We start from the raw sequence: 10,554 nt of genomic DNA on the forward strand, positions 1-10,554 counted from the left end.
CTCAATCAGAAATTTTTAGGGTAAAACAAAATAAACTTTGTATTTAAGAAAAATAACCCGTTAGAATTTATGATCTACAATTGTTTTGTAGTTAACTCAATTGCATTTTCATTAGGTTTTTATTGTTTCAAAATAAAACATGCTAATTATTTTCAAAATTCAAAATACTAAACATTTGCTTTAATGAGACAAATGAATACCAGAACGAAAAAAATAATGCAGCAAATCCCACAATGGCTGGCCACACCACCACTACCACACCAGTTACCAAGCCCAGCCCGCGTCAGTGACCATTTTAAAAACCCTCCAAGGGCCCCCATCACGTTCTGCAGAATCCCCACTGCTACCCGCCCAGCCCTGCCTGCCGCACCAGCTCCACTCCCAGCTCTCTCTTCTCTGCCAAGTTTGCTGCAACCACAGCCCTCCCGAGTTCACAGCCTGCTTTTCCTCACACCGGAAACCGAGGTGTGGGCCAGGCAGGCTCCACAGGAATTGTCTGATGGCGACGTTCCAAGAGCAAGTACGCTTACCATTCACAGTAGTTAAACAGCAAGGTGGGTTTTTTTCTACTATATATCTTTGATAATGTCTCCATGAACCTCTCAGTCTATATGGTTTCCCACCTTCAGTCATTCTTAACTTACATGGCAACAGCACTGCCACAGTAGCATTTCTGGGTCAAAGAACATGAACGGATCCTGATATTAATAAATACATACTGCCAAACCAGTTACACACTGACATCAAGCATAATCTGCCTACTTAATTAAAGCTCCCCATTGCCCAACAAACGTGTCTAACAGCACCTTCCCTACACCCCACACAGACTGACTAATTGCTCAGAGGAGCCCACTATCCTGGAAGCAGCCATCGCTGTCAGCTCAATGGACAACTCTCATTTTCACTACCCAATCAATAATATTAATACCGAACAAAGCCACACTTTTAATTCACAACACCCCGTATATTGGCAAGGGACCTATGTATACATTTTATACTCACACCCACTCTCCCAGAGAGGGACTAGCCTCAGTTTACAGGAGAGGAAACTGAGGCTTAGAAAGGTCAGGTGCCCAAGCCCAGGTCACACAGCTAGTGAAACCTGCATTTGGGTCTCAGACGCAGAGCCTCTCGACCCTTCCCTCCCACCACCAGCCACTGCGCTGCTTGCTGCCTCTACCTGCCCAGTTGCAGATTCTGTTGCTAGTGCTGGGACAGATGACAAGCAACGACTCAGGCAGGATCACAGTCAAACACGAAATTCCTGTGTTTGAAACAGAGCGTGAAAACACTCCCTTTCCACCTGTTCACTACCCAGTCCCAGAGGCCGGCACAGCTCCTGGCACATTAAACATCTGCTGAATCCACAAACAACCTAACTCAGGACACAGGCCAAAGAGGCTCACCTCTCCACAGAGTGACAACCATTCTAACTTAAGACATTCCATTTATACAATAACTCACTTAATCTTCATTCATGTGAAGGCATGTGCCGTTTAATACTATTTTTGGTGACATGAATGACAAGGTAGTTAAGTTAAACTCAATACAATAGTCTCCAAAAAAACACACACACAAAAAAGAGGCCAGGAGCAGCGGCTTGCACCTGTAATCCCAGCACTTCAGGAGGCCAAGGCAGGAGGATTGCTGGAAGCCAAGAGTTTGAGACTAGCCTGGGCAACGCCTGAAAAAAAAAATGTCTCCACAAAATTTTTTAAAAAAAAGTTAGCTGGTTGTGGCGCACATGCCTGTAGTCCCAGCTACTCGGGAGACTGAGGTGGGAGAATTGCTTTTTTTTTTTTTTTTTTTTTTTGAGACAGAATCTCACTCTGTTGCCCAGGCTAGAGAGCTGTGGCGTCAGCCTAGTTCACAGCAACCTCACACTCCTGGGCTCAAGCGATCCTCCTGCCTCAGCCTCCTGAGTAGCTGGGACTATAGGTATGTGCCACCATGCCCAGCTAATTTTTTCTATATATATTTTAGTTGTCCATTTAATTTCTTTCTATTTTAGTAGAGACGGGGGTCTCGCTCTTGCTCAGGCTGGTCTCGAACTCCTGAGCTCAAACGATCCACCCGCCTCAGCCTCCCAGAGTGCTAGGATTACAGGCGTGAGCCACCGCGCCCGGCCGGGAGGACTGCTTGAGCCCAGGAGTTTGAGGTTGCTCTGAGCTAGGCTGACACCACAGCTCTCTAGCCCGGGCGACAGAGTGAGACTCTGTCTCTAAAAAAAAAAAAAAAAAAACCCTACTCCTATCATTTCCTACCTGTACAGCCTTCCTCTGCACCCCAGTTTCACCACCCATAAACTGGAAGACAATAGGAAGCTCTCAGGTACTAAATGACCAGTACACCAGGTCTCTTTCCACTTGGGTAACTCTAACATGCACATAGACTACTGCATGTACTGCTTGACAGGAAACCAACAAATCCAGTTACTTTAAACACTACACCCTTTATACAGGTTGAATATCCCTTATTCAAAATGCTTGGGACCAGAAGTGTTTTGGATTGCAGGTTATTATGGATTCTGGAATATTTACATACACATAAAGAGAAGCCGTGGGACGGGATCCAAGTCTAAACACGAAATTCATTTATGTTTCACATATACCTTACACACACAAACTGAAGATAACTTTATACACTATTCTTTTTTTTTTTTTTTTTTTTTTTTTCAGACAGAGTCTCACTCTGTTGCCCAGGCTAGAGTGAGTGCCGTGGCGTCAGCCTAGCTCACAGCAACCTCAAACTCCTGGGCTCAAGCGATCCTACTGCCTCAGCCTCCCGAGTAGCTGGGACTACAGGCATGCGCCACCATGCCCGGCTAATTTTTTCTATATATATTTTTAGCTGTCCATATAATTTCTTTCTATTTTTAGTAGAGGTGGGGTCTCGCTCTTGCTCAGGCTGGTCTCGAACTCCTGAGCTCAAACGATCCGCCCACCTCGGCCTCCCAGAGTGCTAGGATTATAGGCGTGAGCCACCGCGCCCGGCCCACTATTCTTAATAGTTTCGTGCTGAAACAAAGTTTTGACTGCGACCCTTCACATGACGCTCGGTGTGGAATTTTCCACTTGTGGCGTCACGTCAGTGCTCACAAAGTTCTGGATTTCAGATTTTGGGTTAGGAGTGCTCACCTGTATAAGGAAACGAGGCAGAGCGCTGACACTATAAACAAGCTAGAGTTCAACCAGTCCAGTTTCATCACCACAAATTATTTACTTTTATTTAGCAATCTCTAACACTGTTAAAATACAATGTTATAAGGAACTATCAAATTTATGGGTTTGAGAAAAATAAACATCCATTTGTTTGAAATGTTAGTATGCCGAGTTAAATGTTAGTTTTATAAAATCATAGTCCAAAACTCATCAGGAAGGTTCTCTCACTTTTAGAAGGCAATCAAGAGATCTACAGCACAACATGGTGACTGTAATTACTAATAATAACGATGTATCATAGACTTGAAAATCATTGAGAATAGATTTTAACTGCTCTTACCACAAAAAAATGATAAATATGTTAATTAGTTTGTTCTAGCCATTCTACAATGTATACTTATTTCAAAACATCAGTTGTACACGATAAACATATATAATTTTTGTCAACTAAGAAAATAATTAAAAGGCAATCAAGTTAAATTATGAAAGGGATACCAGGCAAAAGAATATCCTAAATTTTCAAAAGAATGCAGCAGTTCAGGAGACGGGTCTCACTCTTGCTCAGGCTGGTCTTGAACTCCTGAGCTCAAGCAATCTGCCCACCTCAGCCTCCCAGAGTGCTAGAACTACAGGCGTGAGCCACTGCACCCGGCCAGAATTGGGCCACTTTTGAAAGAGAAAGGAGTAAGCTGGAGAGTATGATCACCCTTCACAAAATCAAAATTTTAAAATTTTTATATTTTTCTTAAGAGATAATGTCTCACTCTGTCGCCCAGGCAGGAGTACACTCCTGGGCTCAAACAAGCCTCCTGCGTCAGCCTCCTAAGTACCTGGGACTACAGGCACAAACCACCACATCCAGCTAACTTTTAAAAAAAAAAATTTTTTTGTAGGCTAGGCACAGTGGCTCACACCTGTAATTCCAAAACTTTGGGAGGCTGAGGCAAAACGATAGCTTGAGGCCAAGAAGTCTGAGACCAGCTTGAGGAATATAGCAAGATATTATCTCTACAAAAAAATTTTCTTTAAATTAGCAGGGTGTAGTGGCATGTTCCTGCAGGCCCAGCTACTCAAGAGGCTGAGATGCGAGGATCACTTGCGCCCAGGAGTTTGCAGTGTCAGTGACCTATGATGAGGCCACTGTACTCCAGCCTGGAAGACAAAGTGAGACCATGTCTCCAACAACAAAAACATACACATACATACACACACACACACACACACACACACGCAACTCCTCAATCTTATTAAAGAAACTAGAAATACCAGCCTGAGCAACATAGTGAGACCTCATCTCTACAAAAAAAATTTAAATTAGGAGGGCATGGTGGTATGCACCTGCAGTGCCAGCTACTTGGGTGACAGAGAGAGACCCTATCTCTAAAAAACAAATAAATATTCCCAATGCCCCCACCTATAAAAGCTGGCAAATACATGAAGCCCTGAGACCGTCCAGACTTCACTGATACTGCTCCTGGCCAGCAGACTCCTTCTTCAGTCTATCATTGCCACTCCCTAGTATCAGAAGTTAATTGTGTTAATTTTATGTTACAATGTTTAAAAACAATGAATAAACAATACACGTTTATCTTCCCACTAAAGCAGCGGTCCCCAACCTTTTTGGCACCAGGGACCGGTTTCATGAAAGACAATTTTTCACAGACTGGGGAGTAGCGGGGAGTGGGGGGCGGTCAGCCCAGTTGGTGGCCCAGTGGTTGAGGACCACAGCACTAAAGAACAAGTTCCACGAGGGCAGAGACCCTGTCTATTTGCTCAATACAGCAGGCCCAGGGCACAGCGCTCGGCATGAAACAGGTTGCAGGAAATGCCTGCTTCATTAACTAATGCACTGCTGCTGAGTGACAGTTTACCTGCATGACCTGCATAGAGCATGGCGCCAGGGACCCCACATGCAACTTAGCCTGTACCAAGCAGATTCTGAAGACAAAGGGTAAAAACATTTCCCTACCCATGTTTGCTTACAACACCAACAGAAATAACTACCACCAGACAACAGTGGACCATCTCTTCAGAGACTTGCTGGAGGCCAGGCCACCAGATTTCAGGGAAAAAGTAAAATATGATCTCCTTTCCTTTGCTGAGATACCCCACTTTTACTTGAGGCAGTGGTCTTCCTGGCTGCACTCCATCTCCTCTGTCCCCTCCTATCCCCGACTCCCCTTGGCAGGCAGTTCATCAGTGTGTGACCGATCAGTGTATTTAGACGTTTGCTTCATCTAGTACACGTTTAAAGATCTCACCTTGTCAGCAAGGCACTTCCCTCTCTGTCTGTTCTGAATTGCAACCACCGCAGTCCCCCCACCCCTTGCTACTTTTTTCCTCAAAAGCACCCGCTACACCATCTAACTTGTGTGTCTGTCTCCCACTGCAGAAGTGAGGGCAAGGCCTTGTATCTGTTTTATTCAGTGCGAGACCCCAGCAACAAGAAGGTGCTCAGGAAGGAATAAAAATAAATAAATAGATGCAAAGCACTGAAAGCTACTTCATGATAACTGAGTAAACACATACTATTTTAAAGTATGACAATAATTTGTAGCCTTTGTACATAAAGTATGTAGTTGTTCTTTCCACCACAAAACTACTAAACAGAAATCACCTCATCTTGGTTTTCTTAATTTTTTTTTTTTTTTTTTTTTTTATTTAACAGGATCTCCACCTGTTGTCCAGGCTGGGAATGTAGTGGCATGAACACAGCTCAATTGCAGCCTGGAACTCCTGGGCTCAAAGTGATCCTTCTGTCTTGGCCTCCTGAGTCGCTGGGACTACAGCCACATGCCACTACACCTGGCTGATTTTTATTATTATTATTATTATTATTTTTTATAGAGATGGGCGTCTCACTATGTTGCTCAGGCTGGTTTCAAACTCCTGGCCTCAAGACATCCTCCTGCCTCAGCCTCCCAAAGTGCTGGGATTACAGGCGTGAACCACCACACCCAGCCTCATCTTGTTTTTGAACAGGCTTTTTTGGATAATGATAAATGCACAGCACGTTAAAAAAAAACTTTCAAGGACATGGAATGGAAGCACACCTAGTTTTAACAGCTGACAGAGTATATTTATAAGAGGAAGTCTAAGGCTAGAGTGTGGTCAAGATCAAAAGGTAAAGTTCACAAAGTGATCTTTTGTAGTTTTCATATAGGAAAAATACAATGTCTCTCCTGCTCCTAAGAAGAAAATTTAAAATTCAGTGGCAAAGTAAAGTAGCCCTGCTTTCTCTTAAGAGGGCAGGGTAGAAAAACAATGACTGTCAAATGAAAACAAATATACATCATTGTGAACTATTTCGTTTTTAAAATTTTCTTTCATTTTAGAGACAGGGTCTCACTGTTTCCCAGGCTGAAGTGCAGTGTCATGATCATAGTTCACTACAGCGTCACACTCCCTGCGTACTCCCACCTCAGCCTCCCAAGTAGCGAGGACTACAAGTGTGCGCCACCACGCCCAGCTTCTTTATTTTTTTGTAGAGGCTGGGTCTTGTTATGTTGCCCAGGCTGGCCTCAAGCGATCCTCCAGCCTCAGCCTCCCAGAGTGCTGGGATTATAAGTGTGAGGCACCGTGCCAGGCCACAAACTGTTTCTTAAAGACTTCATAACTAACACAAAATTCTTTACTACCTACCTATCAACATGGGTTCTCCATTACTATGCACTCACAGAAAACCTCACAACAGTAGTTCAGAGAGGCACGAATCTGCTAGCCTAAGAGGTCCCAGGTGAGTAAGGTTTCCTGCAGACATTTCGTGTCAGCTACTTCCTATCACTGAAGTGGTATAAAGAATCAAACCAAGGTCAGCCTTTTACTATGGACACCTAAAACACACATTTCCCTTTAAACAAATAAAAAAGTAAGCACTCCTTAGCTGGCAATCTCAGACCAAACTCCCAACAAGCTCACAGCAGCTGCCTTCCTATTCAAAAAGAGGCCATCACTGTGAGGACTGGTTCCACGCAGCGATGACATACAGTCGATGGCCCTTCAGCCTTTGGGAATTTAAATCACCCTCTTGTCCATAAGATATTTTTATTCCAAAACAAACCCAAAACTTTAGGTTCTCTGGCAAAATTTTTGGAATTACAACATAAACTTATCACAACAGATTTTAAACTGCAGACGACAAAAAGAAGAAATGCACCTCTGAAGTAATTTTGAACTCCATTATGCCATCATATATACATATATATATACATACACAAATACATCTGAAGTCACCTCTTCCTCATGCTAGAGAGTACCAACTGCTCAAAAGAATAAAAATGGAAGCAAGATTTCAATCTCAACACTTAGGTGGGAATGGCTAACACAAGGAATTAATATGCTCTCAGTAACGAGAGGCTACTAAAAACCTGACAGGTTAATGGAAATGTATTAGTTTAAGATTCAAGTACCAATTCAGACTGTGAAGTGGTAATGAACACATCCCATCACTAAGTACTTAATCTCTATAAAAAAAATAACCATTTCATATAGGTAAAAATTTCTAAACTCAGAATTCCACAGAGGAGTCTGATAATCAAAATGGCTAATTCACAAAATACAATGCCTAGTACATTTTGAGGACAATATCCCAAAATATATGTAGCCTTTTTAGAATTCAGTTTACCAAGGTTATCAAACACGAAAACGATAAAATCATTTCTTTGCTATTGCAAAGCATTCAACCAATTACCACTCATATTCATTTTGAAAAACAGTACATGATTCAAAGCTTATACCACAAAATTCACAAAGTAAGTGTTTAAATGTTATTACACAAGGGCACAAATAATTGCAGATACTCTCAATCAATAACACTGCTCAACCGGGGGAAAAAAAGACTGCAAATGTATGTATAGCAACAGCTATTTAAGACAGCAATAAAGTGTTAAAATGGTTCACAAAATCACACCACAAGAAGGTGTCTTCAAATTCTAGTCAAAATATCTAAACTGGGCACAGCAGTGGTGGGTGCCTGTAATCCCAGCTACTGGGGAGACTGAGATGGGAGGATTGCTTGAGCCCAGGAGTTCAAGACCAACCTAGGCAACATGGAGATCAAAAAAAATCTCTAAGTAAACTTAAAAAGATTATAATTCCTGTATCTATCTCATCAATAAAATAAGTCCCTTTTGTTGACTATCACTCTATAAAAATTAAGTTTTACAGCAGTATATTTACTGACCAAAAAGGTCTTATTCAATTGATCCTTCCAAATCTCTGAATATAGTTATTTACCTTCTCAAGATCAAAGAAAAATTTTTACTTGGACCACAAGTGAGGAAGCAGCTAATAAACTGAGAAAATTCATTTTATGGGGCTTCTTTTTCCTGCCAACTCCACCTCAACAAATGAACTGCTACTAAACAACTAATCTTTAAATCTTCTCCCTCTTCTTTAGTCACTCATTTAACCTTTGGAATATATCCCAAGTCTATCACCACCCTTCGGTTCATCTGATATTTGTGTATTATTTATTCCACCAGCAACTGCTCATCCCAGTCTAAAATAATCTGAAGATCCTACTAGGGGAAGCATCTGGCATTCTGTGGAATAACAGAATTTTGAGATGGAAAAAAATCAACCAGCTCAAATCCTCATAAACTGAGTTTAGTTAAGCTTAGTGCAATGATGAAAACATAATTTTTCACTAAAACTTCTCTCACTCCTTCTCCAGAAACCGCAAATCTGAGCAAGATTAAAATGGCACAGATTTGGGTTTTAATCCAAGCTTTGTCACCTTGCATAAGTCATTTTACTTAACTTCCCAGGGACTCAGTTTCCTGAGGAGTGAAACAGAAAAACAACAGGATCTGTCCCGCGGGTCATCAGATCATGAAGTGAGTTAATACACACAAAGAGGTTGAAAGGAAGCTCTGGTGTGCAGCAAACAGATATCGGTCACTTAGAGATATAGTCACTATTACAGGAAAGCAGTATGACAATACTTCAGGTTTAGGTCCAGCAACCTAATCTATATGCTTGTACATTTTTAAAGAGATTTTTCACAAGTCAATTTTTATGCCACAAACCTAAATGCAGGAAGGTGGAGCTGGGGTTACCACCGAGGAAGCAGAGTGGGCATGTGAAGGGACTAACGCGTCCCAAGGATTCCTTCCGAGAATGTGAAGAAATGGGGGACCTTCTTGCTGTCACCCAGACAGGCGACGTGACACACCAGGAGCCTCAGGTTTCCAGGGTTAGACCCCACAGTACTGGGCTGCCACTCCCACCCCAATCGGGCTTAGACAGGCTACTGCGGACGGGGACACTCTTATCATGACAGGGCAATCCTTCGCTGGGAGGAACATAAAGCATTCAGAAAAGGGAGGGATTAAGAAAAGCAGGCTCGGTAAGTAAAAATATAAAAGATACACAAATGTAACTTCGCTCACCATCTCTGAACTGCGTGGAATGCATGGGACTTCCCCCTCCGTAGTATGGACAGATCATTAAATTCTTTTTAAGAGTTTATTTTTCTCTTTTGAAAGATGGTTTTAAATAGTAAAGCAGACCTGATGCGCACCCTGAATGGGGGTAAACCAAGTCCCCTCAAGTCCCCAGGCACCCTAGTCTGAGGCCACTTAAGCCCAGTCCTCTTCCCAGGGAAGCCCGTGCGGCCGGCACCTTGCTCTCACTTGCTCCCAACAACAGGTAAGAAACACCAAAAAGATCCCTTTTCCCTGTCAGAAACGCCAACGGCCACACGAATTTTAGAAATAAAACCCCACAGTTAAGTTTGCCCGAACCGAAGGGCTCAGGACGACAGACGCCCCACAGAAACTTCAAGTTCCGAACGCGAAAAGGTCCCGGGCCGTGTCCACTTTACGAACGAAGAGCCTCGGCCCGTCTCGCCGGGCAAGCGCCGGGCTCAAGCTCCCGGCCTCGCCCCCGAGTCACAGCACGTGGGCCGGCGGCCGCCAGCGGGAGATTTGAGCGCACGCAGGGCCCGTCCCGCCTCGGCCGCCCGCCGTCCTCACCTTCTCCGCGGGCCGACGCCCTGCAGGCCCGCCCGCCCCGCCCCGCGCTGGGTCCGCGGCAGCCCGCGGCGCAGAACGAAGCGCCCCTGACCTTCAGGGCCAGCGGGGAGGACGCCCGGCCGCCCGGCCCGCGCCCCGGCTCGCGGGCCCGCCGCCGCAGCAGCCCAGGCCCGCTAGGACGCGGCCCCGCCCCTGTCCGGCTGCCCGCGGGCCTGCAGCCACCCGAGATGGCGGCCGCCGCGCCCCCTCCCGGGACCGCAGCCCCGCGGCCGCCCCGCCGCCCCGGCCCCGGCCGCCCGCCCCAGCGCGCCGTTACCGGCCGAGCGCCCGCATCCCCGTACCTCACTCCTCCTGCGGTAGTGGCTGCGACCGTAACTTCGCTCGATTCGGGGCTGCGCCGCCGTGGCCGCCAACAA

The 10,554-nt window shown here is 44.8% G+C and overlaps 1 protein-coding gene across 6 annotated transcripts in view; it reads right to left on the reverse strand.

Moving 5' to 3' along the window:
• NAP1L4 (nucleosome assembly protein 1 like 4) overlaps positions 1 to 10,554 on the reverse strand; it is a 47,112-nt gene extending 36,558 nt beyond the window's left edge. For 2 of the 6 annotated variants that reach the window (XM_069471831.1, XM_069471826.1), the window contains exon 1: positions 10,480 to 10,554. The gene's annotated coding sequence lies outside the window, so the exon portion shown is untranslated. The other 4 variants (XM_069471829.1, XM_069471828.1, XM_069471827.1 and 1 more) reach the window with 4 other exon arrangements.

The sequence above is a fragment of the Eulemur rufifrons genome, chromosome 6 (genome assembly GCF_041146395.1).
Source record: "Eulemur rufifrons isolate Redbay chromosome 6, OSU_ERuf_1, whole genome shotgun sequence".
In the NCBI taxonomy this organism is placed as follows: Eukaryota; Metazoa; Chordata; class Mammalia; order Primates; family Lemuridae; genus Eulemur; species Eulemur rufifrons.